This window comes from Mastomys coucha, unplaced genomic scaffold (assembly GCF_008632895.1).
Source record: "Mastomys coucha isolate ucsf_1 unplaced genomic scaffold, UCSF_Mcou_1 pScaffold15, whole genome shotgun sequence".
In the NCBI taxonomy this organism is placed as follows: Eukaryota; Metazoa; Chordata; class Mammalia; order Rodentia; family Muridae; genus Mastomys; species Mastomys coucha.
In genome coordinates, this window is record NW_022196897.1 from 18,637,581 (window position 1) to 18,650,184 (window position 12,604).

The 12,604-nt window shown below is 52.1% G+C and overlaps 1 non-coding gene across 1 annotated transcript; it reads right to left on the reverse strand.

Annotated features, from left to right (window-relative positions):
* Nucleotides 1–900: 900 nt before the first annotated feature.
* LOC116092606 lies at nt 901–1,050 on the reverse strand. Its single transcript, XR_004119355.1, has one exon. It is a non-coding gene; the product is annotated as a U12 minor spliceosomal RNA (small nuclear RNA).
* Nucleotides 1,051–12,604: the final 11,554 nt, after the last annotated feature.

The window sequence follows — 12,604 nt, forward strand, 5'->3', positions numbered from 1 at the left end:
TTAAAATGTCCAATGTCTTTTAAAATTCAAGGTCTCTTAACTGTGGGCTCCACTAAAATACATTCTTCCTTCAAGAGGGAAAAATATCAGGGAACAGTCACAATCAAAAGCAAAACCAATGTCTGGGATCCAACTCATAATCTTCTGGGCTCCTCTAAGGACTTAGGTCACTTCTCCAGCTCTGCCCTTTGTAGCACACACCTTGTCTTCTAGGCTTCAGATGCTGCTGCTGTTCTTGGTGGTCATTGCATGGTACTGGCATTCCCAAAACACTGCTGTCTTTCGGTGTAACTAGGCTTCATCAATAACCTCTCATAGACTGTCTTCATGGTGCCAAGCCTCAACTCCTTTGCATGACCCCTTCAGTCCTGGGCCATCAATTGCAAACCAAGGCTGCCCCTTCACCAATGGCCTTCCATGGCTTCTCACTGTGCTGAGCCTCAGCTGCTCTTCATGACTCCTTCATGCCTTCAAAACCAGTATCACCTGGGTGACTCTTACACATTACCAAGTCCTGCTGCAGCACAAGGTACAACCTTGGCTATCTCTGGATCACAGCCTCTTTGTGCTCTCAGAAAACACTTCCGAGAAGATGTCACCTCAGTGATGCTGGTCTCTTCTTAATTATAGTTAATTTCTTAGCTCCAGCTAACCAGTATCAATAGTCCCAGCTATGCAAAGTTTTTGCTTTAGTAGTTCTGGTATCTTGTTAATCACAGCTGATACTTCAGCCCCAGCTAATCAAAACCACAGAATCTTCACAATCAAAACAACATGGCCCTGATAAGTGTCTTTAATCTTCCCTCTGAAATTTCACAAGCTGGGCCTCCATCTCTGCACTGTTCTCAACATGATCTCCCAAGCTCCTACAGAACATCCCACAGAGTTGTTTTTAGGGGACGGGCAGATCACGTACCTAGGCATCCCGCAAAGTAGGCGGGTTGCCTTAGATTGTAACCTTTACCCGCTCAAAAATTCGTCTCACATAAGCAGTGAGGACTCAGGCGTCACCCCGAATCGTTATTTTCCTTACTCATAAGTTTAAGGCATCCCACAGAGTTCTTAACAACCAGTGGCTCTCTAGCTCAAAGTTCCAAAGTCCTTCCACAGTCCTCCCCAAAACATGGTCAGGTAGTCACAAGAATACCCCACTATGCTGGTACCAATTTTTCTTAGAGTTTCTATTCCTGCACAAACATGACCAAGAAGCAAGTTGGGGAGGAAAGGGTTTATTCAGCTTCCACATTGCTGTTTATCACCAGAGGAAGTCAGGACTGGAACTCAAGCAGGTCAGGAAGCAGGAGCTGATGCAGAAGCCATGGAGGGATGTTCCTTACTGGCTTGCTTCCCCTGGCTTGCTCAGCCTGCTCTCTTAATAGAACCCAAGACTTCCAGCCCAGGGATGGCACCACCCACAAGGGGGCCTACCCCCTTGATCACTAATTGAGAAAATGCCCCACAGCTGGATCTCATGGAGGCACTTCCCCAACTAAAGCTCCCTTCTCTGTGATAACTCCAGCCTGTGTCAAGTTGGCATACAAAACCAGCCAGTACAACTTGGAAGCAAACATGAACACTAGCACACCCTGAAATACCTGAACACTTACTTGGAGAGGCTGTGTGTGTGCATACATGTGCAGAACTACCCATGAACATGTGTCAAACCATGACGGTGTTCACAGGGATGATTAAGCTACACACACAAATGACACACAGGCATGTGGGTTGTTCCATACCCACCCATCTCTGTACTTCCATGGTGAAACCCGTCCCACATGCAGAAGCATTCACCCACACATAAATGCAGCCTAATGACCAAGTACCATCGGATACACACAAGCGCCTGTGGACATAAATGCACACAGGTGTGCCAACCTACACTTAGCACTGGAGACATGGAATGGTGGTATACACACACACACAAGCACACACGCATGTGCACATACACGTGAATGTACCTGTAGACCCACAGCAGGTACTGTCATGTCACAGACATAGCACTTACCCACTACACCTGCAGAGACATACGTGTCCCTCACACATGTCTAGCGATACATACTGGAGCATGCATGTTCCCACTCCTCGGAATGCTCCCCATGAGCACAGGCCCTGGACCCCCGAGTCACAGAGATACACCCTGCTTCTCAGCACAGACTTTCACCTTCACTGTGTGGAATATTGAGAACTCTCGCATCCCCACAGAAGGTTGCCCCAGGCAGTCATCTGTGGGATTCTACAATCTCCCAACTGGGAACTAAACTGCCACCTGTCCTAAGCCAGGGAGCATCAGCCTCGGCAAATCACCGAAGCAGTTCCCTATCTCTCAGTCTCTCCTGCCAGCCAGCAGGACAGACACCTACTCCCTACTTCTTCACACTCTCCAGGTTTCCAGGTCCCAGAGGAGAGACAGAACAGCAACTCCCTTCACCCCACATTCCTTTCACCCCCATCCCTCTAGCTTTGTTCCTCTTTGGCAGCAGGCCAGGGTTGCTGTGGCCAGCAGAGTGACTGACACCTCTCCTGTCCCAAAGGAGTTCAGATGCTGAGGACCAACTGGTCTGTACCCCCCTCTGCCCCCATTGTGGGAAAGGCCAGAAAAGTTGGGAAGGGAGAGGAGGAAAGGGGAGGGGTTTTGGTTTTGCTAATAGAGATTTAGAGACTTAATTGTTTTATCTGCAGCAGTTGTGTTTGTGTGTGAATATATGTAGGAGTGAGTGCAGGTGCCCATGGAGGCCAGAAGAGGCACCCCAGGTCCCCAGGGACAGGAGTTACCCGTGGTTATGATGCATTTGGTATGGGTGCTGGGAACAGAACACAGATTATATGCATGCTCTTCATTGCTAAATCATCCCTCCAGATTCTGTTTGTCTGTTTTGTGTAGTGGGTTGGTCTGATGCTGGGCAGAAAAGGGGTGGGTGTCCTTGAGGTTCTGGACTTGGGATCTTGGGCAGGGAGCATGAGGGCCAGCCTGTTGGAGTAGGCGTGGCCAGGGCTGGACATATTGAAAGGGAAGTAGAAGAAGTAGCACAGAGAATTGGTATCTGCCCAGCCCTAGTCTTTTAAGGCTTATTATAAATCTAAAAGGTTTTGTGTCTTTTATTTGGCAGCCATATGGTCTAAAGTGGGGTAAAAAACCCCAAATAATATTTATCACAATAGTTTTGCTTTGTTTTGAAGCTCCCGGACAATTTTGTTTTGTTTTGTTTTGTTTTTTGTTTTTTGAGACAGGGTTTCTCTGTGTAGCCCTGGCTGTCCTGGAACTCACTCTGTAGACCAGGCTGGCTTCGAACTCAGAAATCTGCCTGCCTCTGCCTCCCAAGTGCTGGGATTAAAAGCGTGCACCACCACTGCCCGGCACTCCCAGACAATTTTATCCAAATTCAAAAGAAACATCGTAGCCAGGTTTAATGGCACGAATCTTTAATCCCAGTACACAGGCGGCAGAGGCAAGTGGATCTCTGTGAGCTCTAGGACAGCCTCATCTACACAGTGAATTCCCAGTTTCAAAAAATCAAAGAAAGAAAGACAGCTTGCCAATCCCAGCAGCTGCCAAGACAAGGTCGATCGATGGAGGAGAGAGAAATATCGTGTCTTTTGAGCCTGCATGGAGGTCAGCCATGTGGTGGACCCACATGGTGGGGATGGGGCTTTAAAGAAAGAGTGGAAAAGAGAAAGGACCAGGGAAATGGTACTGAGGCTCCAGCCCGCTTCTAAAAGAAAGATATAGAAGAGAAGAAAGAGGAAGTCATACACCTTCTAGAGTCAGGACTCAGAGTGGCCAGCCAACCCAACCGAACCTCATGGTAGCAACCACTTGGTTTGTTGGTTGGCTTGCTGTGGAGAAGGATTGCTTCTGACCCTGTCTGGCTGGGAACTGGTTACATAGATGAGGATGACCTTAAATTCTCCACGCTCCTGCCTCTCTGCCTCCCAAGTGCTGGGAGACAGATAACACCCTCCAGTTCCTGCTGCCCTGGAGATGGCACCTAGAGACTCTCCCACCCCAGTGGAGCAGTCTACCAGCTGAGCCATACCCCCAGACCTAACCATCTGATATAGGTATACCCAGGTCCTAGGCCTTGTTGAGGAAGACTGGAACCCAGGGCTGAGCTCAGAATAATAAACTAAGGCTCAGGTAGATTGTATCCTTCCCCCCCCGACCACAGGCTTCCTGCAGGCAAGCCCATGGGCTAAAACAACACAAACACCCAAAAAGGAGTGGGGCTGAACTTTGTTGCCCTTCCTGCTGTTCAAACAGCTTCTGGGCAGCCTCTGCCCATCCCTCAACACTGGCTTTTTCCCCAACCGTTCTAAGCTCCACAGGTCCATGTTCCTATTCAAACTGGCCTTAGTGTTCCCTGGAGACTGGTCTCCCACCCCAATCTGGTGCTATCCTTCAACCCCCTGAACTCACCATGGCAACGCAAGTAGTGTAGAAGCAGAGTCAGTCGTCATCTTGCCTGGAAGGAGAACGGGGGTGTCCCGTTCTCAGGGGTACCCCCCATACCTAGGACAAACAGCTCCTGTTTGCGCACGGTAGCTGTTTTGTGAAAATGTGCTGTGCTGGCAGACTGCTGCAGACTTGCATCCTCATATTCAGGAAGCAGAGGCAAGAGGCTCAAGAGTCAAGCTAGCCTGGGCTAGCTAGAAAGACTTGTTTTAATTCCACCAATGCCCACCCTACCCCCATGCTCCCATGGCTGGCAGATGAGCAGAGTACCCCAAAGAGCCGCAGGTGACACAGGCCCACCCTCCTCTACATAAAAGTACAGAAGGCCCGGAGGATGGACAGACTTGCTTCAGATCACTCAGTGAAGAGCCTGGTGACTCCAGGGTCAAGATTAGAACTCAGATCCTTCCCTCCGGGCTGGCACCTCCCTCCTCTCCTAGCCTGGTGCTGAGAACAGAGGTGGGAGCAAGATGCTGGCTCCTTTTCATTCGGCAGTGTCTGAAGCTAGAGGCGCTGCTCAAGCATGGCTAAGGGTCCCAGACTGACTCTTCCAGGCTCTGCCCTGAGAAGCTAGGCCCCTCCAACCCACACTCCCCAGCCTCTGTCCCAGTCAGGTTCTGGAGTGTTGAGGCCAGCTGTTCACGTGTATATCCATCTGTCTGCCTTTGCTGACATGGTTCCCTCATCTTGAAGGCAGGATGTCACATCTCAGGGAACCTCCGGCAAGAATCGTTGCTTTGGGGCTGGAGAGATGGCTCAGCAGTTAAGAGCCATGGACTGCTCTTCCAGAGGTCCTGAGTTTAATTCCCAGCAACCACATGTGGCCCACAACCATCTGTAATGGGATCTGATGCCCTCTTCTGGTGCGTCTGAAGACAGCTACAGTGTACTCACATACATAACAATAAAAATAAAATTTAAAAAATCATTGCTTTGTGTAAAATGTTTAAACGTCCAGGACAGGTCAGACGGCTCATCGGATAGAGGAGCTTGCCACAAACCCCACATGAGGTCTATCCTGACCTCTACATGCACACTGGGACAATGTGCCACCTCCATACACTACATAAATAAATGCAGACGATAAAATAAATTGTATAAACGTCTCCACAGCCGTCAGGCAGGGGTGCCTCAGCAGGACAGAATCTTCTCCCCCATCAAGATTCAGGAACGACCCTAGAGCCCCAGGTTACAGACGAGCAGCCTGCGGCTAAGGATGCTCGAACTTTCCCAGGCTCCTGCCCAGCCCTCGGCAGTGGCAGGCCTGATGAGGAGGACAGGGCGGTCAACTGAGCGCCAATGGACCGCGGGGTGAGCGGGAGTAGGGGGGATGCCGAGGAGTGCCGGGAGGCCCCGCCCCCCGGGCCCGGCCGGGGTCTGCAGCCGTCAGCGACGAGCGCGGCCCCGCCGAGGGATCGATAACTAATTTCAGCGCCGCAGCCGCCCGGGTTTTTTCCCGATAATTGCGCGCCAGCAGCTGCGAGCCAGGCCCCCAGCCCGCCGCGCGCCCCCGCCCGCGCGCGATCAATTGACACCGCCACCGGGCGCCGGGAAAACTCATTTTTCTCTCCCTCCCCGGCTCCCGGTGGGCGCGGGCTGAGCTCACGGTGGCCGTGTTGAGGATGGCCCTGAGGCCTGGGCGGAGGCATTCGGTTGACCCTCTACTTCTCCAGAGGGCGCCGAATGCGTACCTGCCACCCCAGGCTGGAGAGAGGAGGTGACAGGAGGAAGGATCCAGAACGCCGTGGGTTCGGGTCTAGACTCCTCAAGTCTGCTACTGCGTACCTCGGTTTCCCCGTCTTCCCACAGGGTCCTAGCACGCTGTTAGGCACATAGAGGTAGCGCCCAGGGACGACTCAGTGAATGATGCTGTCCAGAGCAGAGAGTGTTTTTCGATTCCTAGCCTGGCTTTGAGCAACTACAATGTGCCAGGCCTGGTCCAGGGTTTCTAAAGAGCAGAAGCCAAGAATCTCCGCCTCCCTACAACTGGTTTCTAACAGTGGGATTTGCCAAAAAGATAGTGAGCAAGAAGGGAGGTGACAAGGGCCAGCGGGTGGAAATGAAGCGAGCTAATCAGGGTAGAGGGGGACATAGCAGTGCAGTCCTGTCCAGTGCAGACACCTGGCCAGAACCAACCTGCAGGGCTCAGCTCCGAGGCCCCTCCCTGGGCTCTCCCAGCCAAGCTCCAAGCTGCTGCCTGTTCAAGGTCGCTCGAAAGCTGCAGACTTGGCATTCTCTGAGGAGGGAGGGTGGAGGAGGGAGAAGCTGGCTGTGGGTGGGAGTCTCCCTACCGGAGAGTACAGTAGTACAAGAGACTAGGCAGGGAGAGAAAGGCCAGGGGCTAGAGGGCAGGGTGGGTATCTCCCGAGAGAGAGAGAGAGAGAGAGAGAGAGAGAGAGAGAGAGAGAGAGAGAGAGAGGGGGGGGGGAAACGACAGCTCCAGTTTGTGGTCAAGGACTCCTGGAGCCTGGAGCCTGGGCTACGGAGAGAGGTCAGGGACGACCCCAAGGTCACAGGAGACAGAGTTGGGTTCCTGTGGCCTGCTACACAACCCTGGAAGAGGACAAGAGAGGCTGAGAGGAAAGGATGAAAGAGGAAGAGTCTCTGTGTGGAGAGTGGGGGTGGTTCATTGGGCAGAGGCCATAGGGCTTCCCGGGAGCCACGTGGGAGGATTCAGGATGACTGACAAGGCCTCCGGGAATCAGATGTATGGACTGGCCCCACCCCCACCCTAACCCCAGTTTCCAGAAACCCAGCAAAAGAAGCTTAAGACTCTCCCTGCAGTAGTGAGGGAACCAGGCAGGGATAGAGAGGCCCACAGCTGCTGGGGAAGCGATGAGGTCAAGCCTCTCCCCTGCCTCAGTTTCCTTATCTTAGAACGGGGCTAGTGGTGAGGTGTGTGGGGGGGTGTCTCTGTGTCTTCTTTCCTTCTGTATTTCCAGCTTTGGGGACAAGCAGGGTGCAGTGACTCAGCCAACAGGAACAAGGAGATTGCTGGCAGCCAGCGTGCTGACCAGTGCTAGGGCTTCAAGACAATACAGAGCTAAGTGTCACCTTCCTGCTGGTCCATTTGCCCACACATCCGCCCATCTGACCATCCACCCCCTAAGTGTTTACTAGGTTATCCAGGAAAGACTAGGTAAGAATTTGCTATGGGGAGGCACCATGTGTGGGATCAACAGGAGGCTGCCACCTTCCCCTCCCTGCATGCCCCATCCCAGTTCCCATAGAGCCACCTCTGCTGTCCTTTGGAGTATGATCAGGAACACTAGATTGGGAGTCAGCACTGAACTTGTTCTTGTCATGTGACCTAGGCTGGCGGTGAGCTCTGTATCTTGGTTGGTCAGGACAACAAGTGGAGTCCTTGATCTGCCTGGGAGAAGATGGCCCTGGAGTAAGAGCATGTCTAGTCTAGGTGAAGCCATATACCCAGAATGCTGTACAGCCCCTCGGTCTGCCAAAGGAAAAAGGGAAACCCAACCGAGGGTGGCTCGGGGTCATACAGCTAGGAGGTTAGGAAGATATGCTGGGGTCGGCCTGACCCCAGAGCTTGTGACTTATCAGGGACCATAGCATCCCAGAGAGAAGCTGGCCATGGAGCAAAGCTAGGGGTCTCCCAGCCTTTCTGTCCTTCCCCAGTGGTAGCTCTGGCTGCTCGCCATCTCTAAAAAGGCCTCTGTGGGTCAAAACAGCAGCTGCCTTGCATGACCATCTGGTGACTTTGGCCTCTCGGACATGCCCTGGGCCAGTACAGCAGGCAAGCATCACTTTAAAGAGATAGGAGCTCTGCAGTCAGAAGTGGACAGATGGGACAGCCTCGGGAGCACCAGCCATCTCTGATGTCCTATGCTGTGCCCTTGGGTGGTCCTGGTTTCCTGAGTGTAAAATGGGCATGGTGGCTGTTGGAAAGGAGGGCACCATGAGAGAACCAAGGGACATATTTGATAGCTGGGAAGGCTTACAGTGGGGACATGGTCATGATACCCAGTGCTCTTCCCTGGAGTAATAGCTTAATAAGATATTGGAACAGGAAGTAGGCAATGGTGGCACATGCCTTTAATCCCAGCATTCAGGTGCCAGGGGTAGGTGGATCTGAATTTGAGGCCAGCCTGGTCTACAGAGCGAGTTCCAGGTCAGCCAGGACTACACAGAAAAACTCTGTCTTTGAAAACAAAACAAACAAACAAAAGATTGGAACAGGCAGCTACGTGCGGCACCCTGAGCCCAAAGCCTACCATGGTGGCAGTGTTGTGAACCCAGGCCCTGGACACACGATCTATGGACTCCACCATACCTCCTCAGTGAATATGTGTTTCTCCCCCCATAGTTCCACTCTGCTAGGTGGAAGTCTTGGTTACCTGGAACAGGAGGGAGAGGAAAAGGGGGACAGGGGAGAAGGGAAGTGACCCCTCCTGGCACAGCACAGGACTCAGTGAGTTCAAAGTCATGGTTGCATCTGGTTACAGTGGCGTCTTCCAGCTGGGACCAACAGGCAAGAAGAGGAGTTAGGATTTCTGTACGAGACTCACCCATGAAGATTCTAACTTATCTTGGAGATACTTTCGTAGAATAGTTTTGCACAGGCACCCAGGACCTCAAAGGGGGCTCTTGGGAGCAGAGGCTGCTGGAGATGGGTTGGCAACCCTGGACCCCTTGGTGTCTCTTGGCTTGGTGGCATAACTGTGGAAGCAGCCCCTGTAGGCTCAGGGAGCCCTCTGCCCACATCTCACCTGAATCTCACCTCCTGCCTCCCCACAGACACCTAGACAGTCACACAGAGATAGGCAGAGAGGGAGGCAGAGGTTTTTGACACATTGCTTGGACAAAATACAGGAGAAAGACCATTTCAGAAACGAAGGTTTATTCTAGCCCACAGTGTAGGGCTACTATTGGCGGTGGTGGGAGAAATCCTGAGAGCGGAGTCTTGACGCAGCTGGTTACATTGTGTCCATGCAAGGAGCAGCGAGCAGCGCCTGTGGCTCCTTAAGCCTTTCTCCTTTTCTTTCAATCAGCAGTTAGCGTGGATCTTCCAGCGCAGCTAACCTAATCCAGGTGACCCCTCACATCCAGAAGCGTGTCTCCTTGGTGACTCTAGACCCTATCAATATTGCATCTTGAATCAATATAAACCACTGCAGAGGCTTTTGAACAGGTAACTCTGATGGCCCCAAGGGCTGGACTCCTGGCTTCAGCCACGCAGAGCTCGGTAGTACTGGTCCACATTAATTCTTTCCCCTGCTACCTATCATGTGTCCACCCCCCTTCATCCTAGCCCAAAAAGCTGGGTACACCTGACTTTCTTTAAAGCTCCCTTTAGAAAAACCTAGACCAAGACTTGTCATGAGGGCAGGAGGGGGGATGAGGACCTCAAATAGACAGGTTAAAGTCTTAACCTCTAGTACGAGGAATGTGACTTAAGCTGGCCTTGCCTATAATCCCAGAAAGGGAGGTAGACACAGAGAAATTGGCAGTCCAAGGTCATCCTCAGCTACTTAGTGAGTCTGAGGGCAGCCTGGGCTACATGATACCCTGTCTCAAAACAAACAACCGAGCATTCAAAAGAATGGCTGCATTTGAAGATGAGGGATGTGGTCTGAATGTTACTCCCTATCGCTTCCCCATTAAACTGTAGTCGCTAATGTTAATGGTACTGAGAGACAGTGGCCTGGGCTGGAGAAATGAATCTGGGCTTAAGAGCATTTGCTGCTTTTCCAGAGGACCAGAGTCTGGTTCCCAGTACCTAGGTCCCTGGCTCACAACCACTTGTAACTCCACCTGCAGAAGATCCAATGACTTCTGTACTCATCTACCTATATCCCTCTCCCCACATACATACACACAAGTCAAGTCTTAAAAGGGAGGAGGGGTCTCAGAGAGATGGCTCAGCAGTTAAGAACACTGGCTGCTCTTGCAGAGGACCCAAGTTCAAACCTCAACATCAATATGGAGGCTCACAACCATCTTTAAGTCCAGTTCTAGGGGTCCAACGCCCTCTACTGGCCTCCATTGATACTGCATGCACATGATTCATATACATACATGAGGCAAAACTCTGTTAAGTATAAAATTAAACAACAGCAAAAAGTAGTGAGCTCTGGGGGCGGGATGCTCTGGCCCCAGCAAGGGCCCTTGTGAAAGAGGCTGTTAGGAGCCTGCTTGCTCCTCTCATAATATTAGGTCCCAGCAAGAAAATGAACCCAGAAAAGTAGATCCTCACCATACACAAAGGCTGCTAGCGTCTAAATCTTTGCCTCTACCTCTGTCTAGCCCTGAGGGCAGTGAAGGTCTGGAAATCACTGTGCCAGTGGCGTTTGTTACAGCAGCACAAACTAAACTGTGGGGTCTTTAACAAGATGCCATTTTCAAATGTGGCCGTTCAGAGGAACCCCGGCAGAACTGGGGATTTCCTGAGAGGAACGCAGGACACTGACACCCACAGAGGAAAGGCCACTGTATGGAGACAGTGTGGGGAAGGCTGATACATGCAAACTGTACTGGCTGTCTGGCTCAGGCACTGCCCCAGGACCCTGAGTTTAGGATGTGCTTCAGTTGCATCCCAGCCCAGACCCCAGCTGGAGTCTCCATAGCAGGGCCCAAGCCTTTGACTCAGACTGTGCCTCCAGGACCCAGAATGTCTCTTTGGGGATTCTTGCCACTCTCTCTGCTCTCTCCTTCAGCCTTGTTGGAGGCCTCTCTGCACTGCCAGCTGAGGCACTGTTTTCCAGCTTGTTGCCATCCCTTCTTCTTCCCATCCCTCCTCCCTCCCATCTCCCATCCTTCCTCCCTTCTGTCCGTCCTCCCTTTTAAGGCCCTCCTGCTAGCTCCACACATGCCCCTGCCTCCTCACCCCCTCCAAGCAGGCCTCCTAAGCACTCTCTACAGATTCTCTTAAGGCCTACTGCAAACCAGAGGCACCATGCCCTTGGGGAGACCATGTCCTCCATCTTCACCAATACCACAGCAGGGTGAAGGTGGCAGCTACCTGCCTATGCGAGCCTGACGCCATGAGCCACGGGAGTGTCTCCCTCCTGCCTCTGCATCAGGACCAGCTTGATCTCTATTTTACGCATGAGGATCCAGGGCACAGAGAGGTAGGAGCTCTGTCTGAGGACACACAGTAATTAAGTGTAGACTGGATTCCTCCTAGGCCTCAGGACAGGCTCCTCTCCTCCGCACCCTCCCCAGCCCCACATCCCCTTTTCCCAGAGAAACAAAACTCAGGGGAGAGATGTGAGTCTCAAGTGATATAGCCAACACAGGCCCTTCCCTAAGGGCAAGTAGTAATGGGGGATTGTCAGCCTGATTTGTCCACATTCCTTCACCCCATCCTTATTCCAGTGTGACCCCCCCCTGACCCCAGGAGGGCACTGTAGAGACCTTGTATAGATTTATGCCCACTTGGCATAGGCTAGCACCATTGAGAAGACAGCACATCAAGATAGGCTTGTGGAGCATTTTTTTAGTGATTGGTGTCATTGGCCCAGCACACTGTGGATAGTGTGATCCCTGAATTGTAACAGGCTGAGCAAGTGATGAGGAATGAGCCAGTGAGCAGCATTCTTCCATGGCTTCTGCTTGGGTTCCTGCTTTGAGTTCCTGTCCTGGCTTCCCTTGCTGATGGAGTGTGATTTGTAATAGACATATTCCTCCCCAGGTTGTTTTTGGTCATGGTGTTTATCACAGCAATCAAAAGCTAACTAGGGTAACCTCAAAGATCTCTGCTCTGGTGAGAGAGGATGCTGGCCACAGTACCCGGTGGAGCCAAGAACAAGGCAGGCCAGATCTGGAGGCCCCATGGGGATAAAGTGGGGTAGAGTAGGTGAGGCTGGCTGACTTTGGTGGTCTGGCTAAGGCAGGAAGTAAGGCTATGTGACCCCTGGGGGAGAAGCTAGGGACAAGTGACCTTGGAGCAGACAGGGCTTTCGACAGACAAGAATCTGGGGAGTGCACTTCAGGTAGAGATGGAGAAGGCTCCCAAATGTGTTGTGTTAAGCTACACTAAGAACTGCCTAGGGGGCTGGAGAGGTGGCTCAGAAGGTAAGAGCACTGACTGCTCTTCCGAAGGTCCTGAGTTCAAATCCCAGCAACCACATAGTGGCTCACAACCACCCCTAATAAGATCTGAAGCCCTCTTCTGGGGTGTCTGAAGTCAGC